We start from the raw sequence: 13783 nt of genomic DNA on the forward strand, positions 1-13783 counted from the left end.
AGTTTCGAGTTCTTTGGTGGGCAGGCTTCCAAGTCTGTTCCTGTTGTTCTACTAGCCTGGTGAATTCACTGATATTGCTTTCATCCCACTCTTCTTCTTCCATAGATATTACATGCTCGTTCAAGTTTGACCATTTATTCTTGATGCTAGATGTATGTGATGTTGTAGGAGATCCGCTTTCAGGATCCCTGAAAGCGGGAAGTGCTTGGTGTAAATGCATATATAAATAATCAATTTTTGAAAAAGTGCATGATCTCACATTTATTCAAAGGGAAAAGGTGGGCTCCATGACAAACATAGAATCTAGCTGACATCATGAGCCTCGATTGTCAACTAGAGAAAATAAAGCAAGCATAAGCAAATGACAAAAACATTCTAAGGCAAACAAAGTTGGTTTACATTTTGAAAACCATTGGAGCTTCTTGGGTCACCCAATTCTGGAACTTTTCGCCTTGAGCCAACTTGCGCACACAGGTCTTGGCGGAGACTTCTTCTAGTGTATGGATAGTCAGTTGTGGCAGCACTTCATCTTCTTTTCCTGCTATTTCTTTCGCATCACCTTTTTCCTTCTCCTTCCCTTCCAAGGTGTTTATGCTCATATTTGCCAGCTCTAGACCCAAGCTTTCAGCTCCCTTATCATGTTGCACTATGTATGCAGCTCTTGGGAATGATACGCTAAGGGGAGGGATTTCCAGCTGTTCTTCTTCAAGATCTCTTCCTTTAATTCTAGCCATCCTTCTTGTCCTTCTTCGATCAGCAGCCCAACGATAATCCTCTTGGTTAGGTTGATATCCTAGCCCAAATCTTTGATCAGCCTTTCTCTTCCTTGTCGGATTAGCCCCTTCTGGTATTCCGCAAGCGAGGTTATATCGAAGTGGGACCCCACGGTTCAAGAAACATAGACTTGCCATCCTTGCTGCTTCTGAGATCCTTGGCCTTCTTAGCACGGTGTTCTCTGGTACCCAGTCAGCGTTCACGATCTCAAAAGCATGGATATTGTTATCCTTGCAATCCTCCGCTTCGATGAAAGGCACAACCACATTCTTTGTCATGGCTATTGCCTCCTCAGCCCTGACGGTTACTAACATCCCATTCATGATGTACTTCAGACATTGGTGTAATGATGAAGCTACTGCCCCCGCTGCGTGGATCCAAGGTCTTCCCAACAACATACTATAGGAAGGGTGAATATCCATAACCTGAAGTGTCACTAGGAACATTTGCGGTCCCACGTATAGCTCCACTTCTAAAGTCCCAAGTATTGGCCTAGGTGAGCCATCATATGCTCTGGCCATCATAGTACTTGGCTTCATATGAGATTCATCAATCGGCATTTCCTCTAAAATGTGCTTTGGCAATACGTTCAGGGCCGAGCCATTATCGACGAGCACCTTCCCTACGAGGCAGTCTTTGCACCTAACCGTGATGTATAAAGGCTTGTTGTGTCCGGTACCTTCAGCATCAAGCTCATCAGCCGTGAAGTAGAGGTAATCAGTTGCATGGATCCTCCCTACTAAATGCTCCATAGTTTTATGCTCAATGTCCTGAGGTACATATGCCTCATTCAATACCTTTTGCAAGGCATTTCGATGCGGCTCAGAGCTGAGTATCAAAGACATAAGGGAGATCCGAGCTGGAGTCTTTTTTAGTTGATCCACTATGCAATATTCGCTATGCTTGATCAACTTCAAAAATTCATTCGACTCCTCTTCCGTTACTGGCTTATTAACTTCTGGTGCTTTGTCCAGATCTATCACTTCTTTACCCTTTTCCTTCCTCCATTCTTCAGGCGTAAAGCAACGACCACTTCTGGTCAAACCACCTATCTCCGTCTGGAACAAAGGAAGAGGAGCTCGAACGTTGGAGGCATACCCATAATTGTACGGCATGGCCTTGTGATTCTCTTTTGTGCAGGACGGTTTAACCAAGATCAGCCTTGGGGGCCCATTAGCAGTCTGTTGAACCCTGCAAACTCCTGCCATCTTATCTTGACCTTCCATCATACTTACTTCACACCTGCTCTCCATTGGTTCAATCCTCAATTGTCCCATCCTCACATTTTAGCAATCTTTTCACAAAACTCGGTGCAATCCTCAATGTGATGTCCCTCTCTTCCATGGAACTCACAGTAGTCACCTCTCTCCAATTGGCTTACCACCTTTATCGCTAGAAATCCTGATTGGACTAACATGTCGTACAACCTTTTCATCGGCACCTTCAACACCTTGCATTGATTTCCCACTTCGATCATGCCTATTCCGCCACTGTTTGGAACATGTTTAGGCAATGGGTTTGAATTGACATTGGGCTTGTCTTCAAAAGATACCCATCCTAACCTAATAAGTTCCGATAACCTCTTCTTGAATGCATAGCAGGTTTCAATCCCATGCCCGGGATTACCCCCATGGTACTCACAAGTCAAATCGGGCTTGTACCAAATTGGGAATGGTGGTTGTAGTGGTAGTGTAGGGATAGGAGCTATTTGTCCAATGCTCAAAAAGTTTGGCATACATGTCCTTCAAAGGCATGGGTAATGGTGGCAATTGTTCTGAGGTGTATCCTGAGTGGGGTCTTTGGTAATGATTTTGGTAGTTTGGTTGGTTATTTGTTCGGTTAGGTGAAAAAGATTGGTTAAAGTTTATGCGTGGGGATTGAGAGGTAGGTGCTTGTGGGCTGTGGAAATTTACTTTTTTTGCCTTTATACCCGCCTTCCAAATTGTTAACGTCCCCTTCTCTTTTCCTTCCCATAAAACCTTTCTTCTCTAAAGGCTCCGCTATGCGCCCTGCTTTAATTCCTTGCTCGATTCTTTCCGCCACACGTACAACATCATAGAAATGTTGAGATGAGCTACCCATTAAATGCTCATAGTAAGGTGCCTTGAATGTATTGGCGAACAAAGTCACCATCTCCGTTTCTATCAAAGGGGGTTGCACGTGCGTGGCCTCGTCCCTCCATCTTTGTGCATAAGCCCTCACTGACTCTTGGCTTCTCTTTTCCATCGACATGAGGCTCGTTCGATCTGGAGCAATTTCCAAATTGAACTTGTATTGCTTTAGGAAAGCCTCCACTAAGTCCTTCCATTTCTTAATCTTGACATTATCCAGCCTCATGTACCAACTTAGCGCAGATCCCGATAGACTGTCTTGAAAAAAGTAGATCATTAACTTATCGTCATGAATTACTTCAGCCATCTTGTTGCAATAAGATCGAAGGTGAGTGTTTGGGCATTCCAACCCAGTATACCTTATAAACTCTGGTATCCTAAAATCTTTTGGTACTGTGAGGTTAGGTACCAAGCATATTTCCGACGTTCGCAGGGGGTCAAACCAATCATTTCCCTCGACTGCTCTTAACCTTTCTTCTAATGCTGATATCTTGTCATCATTCACAAAACCCGTGGACCTATTATCGGAAGGCCCCTCGGCTGTTAAATCTACAGTGATATGAGCTTGAGAGGGCTGAATGGGAATGACAGGTGTAAAGCGCTGCTCCGTTGCTGAATCTGCCCCCATATTCTGAGATACCCCCGGGACAGGGGCCGACGGTGCTCCTATAGGTGGTTGGGTAGATGTTCCCTCCCCATTCTTGGCTTTTAAAAGTTGCTCAAGCAGATTGGTCAACCGGGAAACTTCATTTTTCACGGATTCCAACTCGGTCTGGTAGTGTGACTCTAACTGAGCTCTTTCTTCGTTTTCCATTCTTGATCTGGACCGGGTTTGGTGGACTCTGGATGTGGGACCTATGTTTCACGATCTGGAGATGCATGCATAGATGTATGAGAAAATGTATGATTGTGATGGATGCATGCATGTTTTATTGTGAACGAAAAAATAACCATCCCATTATAAGCATTCTCTTATAATCTCACTCCCTTCCCTAGCAATCTTCTCCTCAACCAACTTTAACTCAAGCTTGGTTATTTTCGCATCTCTAGACTGTATTTGCTCATCTAGAAATGTTCTCCTTTTATCCTCTTCTAGCATCATTCCTTCCAACGTCGTCTTGTCCTTTCTGCTCTTGCTCAACTCTATTCTTAGTTTGTCCACTTGCCTTCTCAATTCACCGTTAACCCTCTTTCTTTTGAGGGGTTCCTCTATGGTTTGAGGAGATTTGACTTCTACACGAGGCATGGCTGAAGTAGCTAAATCATCTTCAATATTAACCTCTTTTCCCTTAATAGGCTCCTCTATAGCGCAAGGCATGGCTGAAGCAGCTGAGGCTCTCCATTTTACATATCCTTCGCTCACACTTGGATCTCTCAAACCTTCTATTTCCACCAACACTAGATGCTTCCAATCTTGTTTGATGATCTCCAAAACTTCTTTTGCCATGGGATCTTTGAACAGACCAAAGAATTGAGCAATTCCCATAGTTCTGGGAACAAACTGCATGCCCCCAAATTGTCTTACCACTAAAGTCGGAGCATAACTCACATAACCCGTAATCCCCACCAATGGTACCCAATGCCTTTGTCCACAACTCATTAGGACCTTCGTTGTTGTTACCCATGGTGCTCTCCATTTAAAATCGCTATTAGGTAATCCTTCCAATTTATCAACCCAACCCTGGTTGTCTAGATCTCCCCATTCTTCTTCTTCCACAATCTTTAGGGGTTTTTGAGTGAACCACCAAAAATTATTGAAGACAGGTTTCTTTGTTTCGATATGGCTCACCATCCAAATATACAACAGTTGCGTGCAGCATCTCATTGCTCCTTTTCCAGCTTTTCTACAATGGTTAAGTGTCAAAAATGTTTCGGCTAAGATAGCAACCACTGGATTGATCTGTGTGTTCTCATACTCCACATAAGCAGCGGCGGCCTCCAAGCTTACTAAACCAGTCTGACTTGGGAACAACACAAGGCCAAATATACCTAAGGCAATCAATCTCTCTTTTTCTACTTCTGACTCCTTTTCCAACTCTAGCATCCTCCATTTCAAACCGGTGCCATTCTTTTCCAGAAACTTTTCCAAGTTGGAGATTCTGAGCAGTTTTGACAGCTCAGGGATGATCTTGTCGGATCTCAAAGGAGAATAAATCCGATACAGGTCATTCGGAAACTCGGTCAACAATCCATATTCCTCAATCGTGGGGCACAAGTCTATGCTTCCAAAGGAGAAACATCGGTATTCTGGATCCCAAAAAATGAACTAAGGCTCGCACAGCTGGGCTTAAAACTTCTACCTTTGCGATTTCCATCAAACGTCCGTATTTCCTAAAAAATGCATCTTTATCCACATTCTGAAAATGAGTCGTTAACTTGTTCACCTCATTCAATATGCAATTCAGGTTCTTGATTGGCGACATCTTCTTAGCATCGCTTCTAAGGCAGTCTCCTTCAATCAATTGTGACAGTTCAGAATTCTTTCCATACTCTATGGAAGATTTAGTGATGGTCATTTCGTTCACAAATCCTGCAATTCAAAATGCATGGGGGGTTAGTCTTGTTTCGATGCAAAAGATTTATATCGGAACATACACCCTAAGGATAGGTTCTAGTTCTTTTACGTGAGACATAGGGTAGGTTTACTACTAGGTCTCTAAAAGAGGGTCTCTTGCTGTTCCAGTGATCACCCTCGTAAAGGCGATATGGAGGTCCAGCAGATAGTGGGATGGCACGTGTACCAATCACTATCAGTCTAAACACTCAGCAAAGAGTTGGGGTTTACACAAACTTAAGCCTTGACTCAAGTCATAAGGCAAGCTGCTAGTCCCCCACTTAAACTTAGAGTTACATGTGTGTGCCCTCCAAAACATAATAATAATAATAAAGTGATGCATGACTATGGCATGTATGATAGAATGTAAAGATATATGCTAAAGCTTTTAAACAAAACATTATAAGAAAACAAAAACCAATAACACATAACATAAACAAACAAACAAATCAAGCTTAGTCCTAACATTCCCCAGTGGAGTCGCCATTCTGTCACACCCCCACAAAAATTTTATAAAGGCACGACATCGGCTGGCGATTTTCATTGTGTTCTAAGGATTTGGTTCTTTGGAGTCGCCACCTAGTATTTGGTCACTAGGAACCCTAACTGGTCTTTCAGAGATTCTAAGGCAAGGGACTGGTTGCGTAAAGGGAAGGTACTAGCACCCCTAATACGCCCTACCTGAGGTAAGCTGCTTGGTGTTTGGTTTGCTCTATAGTCTATGGTGTTGGTGTTTTCTAATCCCGTCAACTCGTAAATCGCAAGGATAAGAGAATAAAAGAATGAAGAAAATTTTCACGATTCTTTAAAAGAAAACTACTTTTCACGACTCGTAAACCGTGGAGAAAAAAATTAAAATTAAAATTTTGAAATGTTCTCGATCGCAACCAAAACTTCTTTCAAACATGTGCGTTGATTTATTACTCCCGATAATATTTTGGATGTTCGTCCTTTTAAGGATTTCTTCATCCAAACATTAGCGGTGAACAATAACCACAACTTCTCCTCCCAAAATAAGATTTTTATAGTTTTTGGAATATTGGCCAATACCCTTTGGAGTTTTACAAACAGGTTGTAAAATCCACAAATGCAAGAAAATGATTTTTGTGTTTAAGAAATCTATGCGAAAACACATTTTCAAAACTTCCAATATTTTTTTTATATATAAAAAGGAACATTCAAAATATGTTAGAGTATTGGCCGTATGCAACACGCAAGAAAACACATTTTTTTTTTTGTAAACATTTTTTTTTGTGAAAACGGGTATTTTAAACACTGAATTGGTATTCTTATGGTATAAAAAATACAAACCAATATTAATCCACCCTAATAAAAATATGCAGGAAAAATCAACACTATTTTTAAGGCCTTTTGAAATTTTTTTTGAAAGCAAAAACATTTTTTATTTTGAAAATCTTTGATGTTTTGACGAAAACCGGGTATTTTAATACCGGATTTGTATCTTTACAATACAAACTGATATTGATCAAAATACAGTAATAAAATTACACAAAAATCACAAATTTTTTTGAAGATATTTTTTCAAACGGGCCAGACTCGGCCTAAAAGAAAATTGGGCCAAAAATCAACCCAAAATAAATTAGGGCCCAATTTCTACAGGGCTGGACTCAGCCCAGCCCACACATGGTGTGGGCTGATGTTACAACCCGAAATGAACATGGACTGGTTACTGTGCACCTGCACAGTAACCAGTTAATTAATTAGGTGGTTACTGTGCACCTGCACAGTAACCTGTTAATTAATTAGACCTGCATAGTAACCGAAGAATTAATTAGCTGGTTACTGTGCCCCTGCACAGTAACCAGCTAATTAATTTCTTACTTGCAGAACGTGCACAGTGCACGTTCTGCATGCAAGAAGACGAATACGGGATAAAGGGGAAGAGTTACCTGCGACGATGAGCTTGGGTAGAGGAGCTAACAGTGGTGCTGGTGGTGGTTTTGCTGGCGGTTGCTGACCGGAGGATGGCTGGGATGGTGGCTGGCCTTTCTTCCTTTTTCTCTGTGTTTTTGTTCTACTCTGTTCTCCTCTGCTTCTCCTTTCTTCTTCTGATTCTCACACTGCTCTTCCCTCTCACGGTGATTCTGCTATTTTTTGGCAGCGTTGATGGTGGTGGTGGTGGTGGAGAGGAAGCTGGTGATGCCTCAAGTGGTTATGACGGTGACAGTGGCTGGGAAGCCTAAGGACAACGATTGTTTCCTTCTTATTCTTCCCCGTGCAGAGGAGCAGGTGCTGCCTTTTCTTCAATGGTGCTCTCCTCGTTTGAAACTTCACTCTCCTTTTAGTTTAAAAAATATAACTCTCTCCCCTCTGTTCGGTCTCTCCTCTCTCTCCTCCCTTCGGGTTCTTTGTTTTTTTCTTTGGGTTCTTTTTTTCTTTTCTGTCTTCCCCTCTTTCTTTTTCTTCAGTTTTCTCTTCTATTTATAGGGGCCGAACCGGTGTGGGGGACCAGTGTTAGTGCGCCTTGGAGCGGGTTTTGCGGGTGGCTGGTCGGCCACCACCCGCGACAGCAAGGTGCCGTTTCTTTACTTTCGGCCGGTGGTCGGCCAATGCTTTCGGTCGGCGGTCCACGGTGTGGGGGCTTCGGGTTGTTCGGTGGAGATGCAAGGGAGAGAGAGGCGGGAAGTTTATTTCAAAAAACCAAGCTTTTCCTTCTGTTGCAGGTGCGGGGGAAAGGAAGAAGAAAGGGGAATAGTGCCGTTCAAAACGGCACCGTTCGGTCCTCTTTTTTTTTTTTTTTTTTATGCATGAAACGGCGTCGTTTTGGATAAAACGCGCCGTTTCATTTAAAAATAAAGGCGCCAGAACATGTTTCGAATCAGTCCTTAATCATCTTTGTTTAATTCAATTCCGTCCCTGCTAATTTCAGTCCGTCCCCATAGTTGGCCGCGTTTTTCACTTTGGTCCTTGGCCTCTGATTTATGCAATTAAGCCCTTAATTGATCAATAAACTTCCAATTTCTTCAATTAAGCCCCTGAAACAATTCCAAACAGCCCCCCCTATCTTTGCGCCTTCTCCAAATTGGTCCCTGGTTTCGGATTTTCACAATTAAGTCCCTAATTGGCCCTTAAACTTCAATATTTATGCAATTAAGCCCCTGATTTGACTTAATAAAATCCTAAAAAATTATAATTTAGCCCCAGAACTTTAATTTCTTCAATTTAAAGCCCAAATTGACTTAAAAAATCAATTTTTCTTGCAATCAAATCCCCTATAAATCCAATAAAAAATCAATTAAACCCATAAACATCCAAATTTGGGCTTCTCTCCTCAAAATTCAAAATTTCCTTATCAATAGGGTTCTCATCCTTCAAGAATATATTGTCAAAAATCCAATCTTTGTATCTTTATACTCCTTGACCAATTTTCTGACCATTTTCCGAGCGCTTCGGCCTCTTGTCATTTTTCTAACCTTCTTTGGCTATTTATTTTATTTTTTTGCGGGGACCCAAAAATGGGTTACAACAACTGACACAAACCACGCCCCTCACCTGCAACCATTATGAAGATTGGACAAGGGATCCATGCCCTGCGAGCGTCTCTATGACGACTGCACAGAGGCCACCCCAGCCACCCTACCCTATCCCATGACTAGACAGGACAGGGTGAGTCTCTCTACCTCTGCTTATAAATACTGAGAGGCAAAAAAGATAAAGGGAAAATTTAAAAAAAAAAAAAAGAAGAAAAAAGAATAGAGGGACAGAAGAGATTTTGAGAACCAGAGGGAATGAAAAAAACAAAGCATGACAGTTTAACCATGGGAACATTTTAAGAAGGCAAGAGAAAGAGAGAAAAAATAAGACAAAGACAGAAGAACAATCAAAATAGAAGAGAAGGAGGAGAAACAGAGGCTTGTGCCACTGTATAGGGAAGAAAAAGAAAATGACATCAATCGTCGCCTGTCACTGTCCTACCTCCAACAGCACCACCACCGCTAGGGAATAAAAGGAGAAGAACAAAATAAAATAGAGACAGAGGAGACTGGAAGAAGAACAAACGAGGAAAAGTAGACAGAAACAAAGAGAAGAAAGACAGCAGCAAAGCCATGCAGGAAAAAAAAAAAAAAAAAGGAGAACCACCATATGGAATGACCAGTAGCTGCAACAACGACGCCAACGCGAGCCACCAGCATCGCCACCATTTACAGGTCAGCTTCTTCTCCTACGCCATCCCCTACTCCTCCATTATTCACGTGGATAATGAGAGCTGCTCCACTATTCACTAGGTTGGATAATTTCAACCGAGTCCAAAAAATGTTTTTGAAAAAAAATTGTGATTTTCCCGCGTATTTTTATACTGAATTTTGCTTAAAATTGATTTGTATTTTTATATCATAAAGATACAAATCCGATATTAAAATACACGGTTTTCTTCAAAACATTGCAAAAAATTAAAAAAACAAAAAAAAAGTCTTGTTTTCATGCATATGGCTAAGTCTCTAAAAAAAAAAATCGTATTTTCATACAAAGAAAATTTCAAAAAAATATATGTATTAGCATGCATTTTGACTTTATTAACTAGTTTATTAAAGTCATGAAAACTTGGCCAATATTTCAAAAAATCAAAAAATATTTAGAGACTTAAATATTAGCGGTGAACAATAACCACAACTTCTCCTCCCAAAATAAGATTTTTATAGTTTTTGGAATATTGGCCAATACCCTTTGGAGTTTTACAAACAGGTTGTAAAATCCACAAATGCAAGAAAATGATTTTTGTGTTTAAGAAATCTATGCGAAAACACATTTTCAAAACTTCCAATATTTTTTTTATATATAAAAAGGAACATTCAAAATATGTTAGAGTATTGGCCGTATGCAACACGCAAGAAAACACTTTTTTTTTTTTGTAAACATTTTTTTTTGTGAAAACGGGTATTTTAAACACTGAATTGGTATTCTTATGGTATAAAAAATACAAACCAATATTAATCCACCCTAATAAAAATATGCAGGAAAAATCAACACTATTTTTTAAGGCCTTTTTGAAATTTTTTTTGAAAGCAAAAACATTTTTTATTTTGAAAATCTTTGATGTTTTGACGAAAACCGGGTATTTTAATACCGGATTTGTATCTTTACAATACAAACTGATATTGATCAAAATACAGTAATAAAATTACACAAAAATCACAAATTTTTTTTGAAGATATTTTTTCAAACGGGCCAGACTCGGCCTAAAAGAAAATTGGGCCAAAAAATCAACCCAAAATAAATTAGGGCCCAATTTCTACAGGGCTGGACTCAGCCCAGCCCACACATGGTGTGGGCTGATGTTACAACCCGAAATGAACATGGACTGGTTACTGTGCACCTGCACAGTAACCAGTTAATTAATTAGGTGGTTACTGTGCACCTGCACAGTAACCTGTTAATTAATTAGACCTGCATAGTAACCGAAGAATTAATTAGCTGGTTACTGTGCCCCTGCACAGTAACCAGCTAATTAATTTCTTACTTGCAGAACGTGCACAGTGCACGTTCTGCATGCAAGAAGACGAATACGGGATAAAGGGGAAGAGTTACCTGCGACGATGAGCTTGGGTAGAGGAGCTAACAGTGGTGCTGGTGGTGGTTTTGCTGGCGGTTGCTGACCGGAGGATGGCTGGGATGGTGGCTGGCCTTTCTTCCTTTTTCTCTGTGTTTTTGTTCTACTCTGTTCTCCTCTGCTTCTCCTTTCTTCTTCTGATTCTCACACTGCTCTTCCCTCTCACGGTGATTCTGCTATTTTTTGGCAGCGTTGATGGTGGTGGTGGTGGTGGAGAGGAAGCTGGTGATGCCTCAAGTGGTTATGACGGTGACAGTGGCTGGGAAGCCTAAGGACAACGATTGTTTCCTTCTTATTCTTCCCCGTGCAGAGGAGCAGGTGCTGCCTTTTCTTCAATGGTGCTCTCCTCGTTTGAAACTTCACTCTCCTTTTAGTTTAAAAAATATAACTCTCTCCCCTCTGTTCGGTCTCTCCTCTCTCTCCTCCCTTCGGGTTCTTTGTTTTTTTCTTTGGGTTCTTTTTTTCTTTTCTGTCTTCCCCCTCTTTCTTTTTTCTTCAGTTTTCTCTTCTATTTATAGGGGCCGAACCGGTGTGGGGGACCAGTGTTAGTGCGCCTTGGAGCGGGTTTTGCGGGTGGCTGGTCGGCCACCACCCGCGACAGCAAGGTGCCGTTTCTTTACTTTCGGCCGGTGGTCGGCCAATGCTTTCGGTCGGCGGTCCCACGGTGTGGGGGCTTCGGGTTGTTCGGTGGAGATGCAAGGGAGAGAGAGGCGGGAAGTTTATTTCAAAAACCAAGCTTTTCCTTCTGTTGCAGGTGCGGGGGAAAGGAAGAAGAAAGGGGAATAGTGCCGTTCAAAACGGCACCGTTCGGTCCTCTTTTTTTTTTTTTTTTTTTATGCATGAAACGGCGTCGTTTTGGATAAAACGCGCCGTTTCATTTAAAAATAAAGGCGCCAGAACATGTTTCGAATCAGTCCTTAATCATCTTTGTTTAATTCAATTCCGTCCCTGCTAATTTCAGTCCGTCCCCATAGTTGGCCGCGTTTTTCACTTTGGTCCTTGGCCTCTGATTTATGCAATTAAGCCCTTAATTGATCAATAAACTTCCAATTTCTTCAATTAAGCCCCTGAAACAATTCCAAACAGCCCCCCCTATCTTTGCGCCTTCTCCAAATTGGTCCCTGGTTTCGGATTTTCACAATTAAGTCCCTAATTGGCCCTTAAACTTCAATATTTATGCAATTAAGCCCCTGATTTGACTTAATAAAATCCTAAAAATTATAATTTAGCCCCAGAACTTTAATTTCTTCAATTTAAAGCCCAAATTGACTTAAAAAATCAATTTTCTTGCAATCAAATCCCCTATAAATCCAATAAAAAATCAATTAAACCCATAAACATCCAAATTTGGGCTTCTCTCCTCAAAATTCAAAATTTCCTTATCAATAGGGTTCTCATCCTTCAAGAATATATTGTCAAAAATCCAATCTTTGTATCTTTATACTCCTTGACCAATTTTCTGACCATTTTCCGAGCGCTTCGGCCTCTTGTCATTTTTCTAACCTTCTTTGGCTATTTATTTTATTTTTTTTGCGGGGACCCAAAAATGGGTTACAACAACTGACACAAACCACGCCCCTCACCTGCAACCATTATGAAGATTGGACAAGGGATCCATGCCCTGCGAGCGTCTCTATGACGACTGCACAGAGGCCACCCCAGCCACCCTACCCTATCCCATGACTAGACAGGACAGGGTGAGTCTCTCTACCTCTGCTTATAAATACTGAGAGGCAAAAAAGATAAAGGGAAAATTTAAAAAAAAAAAAAGAAGAAAAAAGAATAGAGGGACAGAAGAGATTTTGAGAACCAGAGGGAATGAAAAAAACAAAGCATGACAGTTTAACCATGGGAACATTTTAAGAAGGCAAGAGAAAGAGAGAAAAAATAAGACAAAGACAGAAGAACAATCAAAATAGAAGAGAAGGAGGAGAAACAGAGGCTTGTGCCACTGTATAGGGAAGAAAAAGAAAATGACATCAATCGTCGCCTGTCACTGTCCTACCTCCAACAGCACCACCACCGCTAGGGAATAAAAGGAGAAGAACAAAATAAAATAGAGACAGAGGAGACTGGAAGAAGAACAAACGAGGAAAAGTAGACAGAAACAAAGAGAAGAAAGACAGCAGCAAAGCCATGCAGGAAAAAAAAAAAAAAAAAAGGAGAACCACCATATGGAATGACCAGTAGCTGCAACAACGACGCCAACGCGAGCCACCAGCATCGCCACCATTTACAGGTCAGCTTCTTCTCCTACGCCATCCCCTACTCCTCCATTATTCACGTGGATAATGAGAGCTGCTCCACTATTCACTAGGTTGGATAATTTCAACCGAGTCCAAAAAAATGTTTTTGAAAAAAAATTGTGATTTTCCCGCGTATTTTTATACTGAATTTTGCTTAAAATTGATTTGTATTTTTATATCATAAAGATACAAATCCGATATTAAAATACACGGTTTTCTTCAAAACATTGCAAAAAATTAAAAAACAAAAAAAAAGTCTTGTTTTCATGCATATGGCTAAGTCTCTAAAAAAAAAAATCGTATTTTCATACAAAGAAAATTTCAAAAAAATATATGTATTAGCATGCATTTTGACTTTATTAACTAGTTTATTAAAGTCATGAAAACTTGGCCAATATTTCAAAAAATCAAAAAATATTTTTTTTTGTTTTAATACTTGGGATTATAAATATATACATAAAATATATTCATTATATTAAAAAGATAGTTCTTTTATAGACATTAGAATGATTAGATTTTTTACTCGATA

This window comes from Populus alba, chromosome 11 (assembly GCF_005239225.2).
Source record: "Populus alba chromosome 11, ASM523922v2, whole genome shotgun sequence".
NCBI lineage: Eukaryota > Viridiplantae > Streptophyta > Magnoliopsida > Malpighiales > Salicaceae > Populus > Populus alba.